Below are 904 nucleotides of genomic sequence, written 5' to 3'. Positions count from 1 at the left end.
GGGGACACAGCCAACCCAGCTCAGCAGCCCACGAGCTGTGTTCCCAGGTTTCCAGTTTTCCTCATCTTTAAAGGCAAACAGTATAGCCAGGTCCTGATGGTTCACACTTGTAATCCTAGCTACTTGGCAGTCTGAACTCAAGAGGCTTGTAGTTAAAAGGCCAGGCCAGTCCCCCAAAAAGCTTCCAAGACCCCTTCTCAATCAATACCTGGGAACAGTGGTGCATTCCTGCTGTCCTAGCTCCACAGGAAACTGATCTGAAGGCTTGTAGTTCCAGGCCAGCCTGGGCAGAAAAACCCATGAGATTCCATCTCTAAGGAGAGAAGTTGAGTATGGTGATGCACACTTGTTATCCCAGCCCATAGAAGGAAGCAAAACAGGAGGATCACAGTCCAGGCTTGCACATGGGTAGGAAATAAGACCCTCTTGCAAAAATACTCAGTGCAGCTAAGCATCAGTGGTTCATGCCTACAATCCTAACTATTCAGGTGGCTGGAATCCCACGGATCATGGTTCAAATCCAGCTTGGGCAGAAAAAATCTGGTCGGGAGGCATGCGTGGTTCAATTGGTGGAGCACTAGCTCAACAAGTAAGCATGAGGTCTTGAGTTCAAACTAGTACCACACAAAAAAGTTGGGGGAAAGCTAGTGTATTGGCTTAGGAGTGTTACCTGCTCTGGATTCAGTGTAAGCGCTCACTAGCTTTAAATTAAATAAGTCTAGAGTCTGAATTGCTAGAAGACTGGGAGTTCTTTGAGCCAGGCAGGCAGGATGTACTCAGATGCTCTATGAAGGATGAGGAGCTGGAGCAGCTTTCTCAGGCAGCCTGTTTGCACTAGGCACTGTGCAGAAAGTTTGTTCATTCTTCCCACAGGCTCTTTATGATTTCTTTTTTTTTTTTTTGT

This window comes from Dipodomys ordii, unplaced genomic scaffold (assembly GCF_000151885.1).
Source record: "Dipodomys ordii isolate 6190 unplaced genomic scaffold, Dord_2.0 Scaffold79, whole genome shotgun sequence".
Lineage (NCBI taxonomy): Eukaryota > Metazoa > Chordata > Mammalia > Rodentia > Heteromyidae > Dipodomys > Dipodomys ordii.
This window is presented reverse-complemented; position numbering follows the sequence as displayed.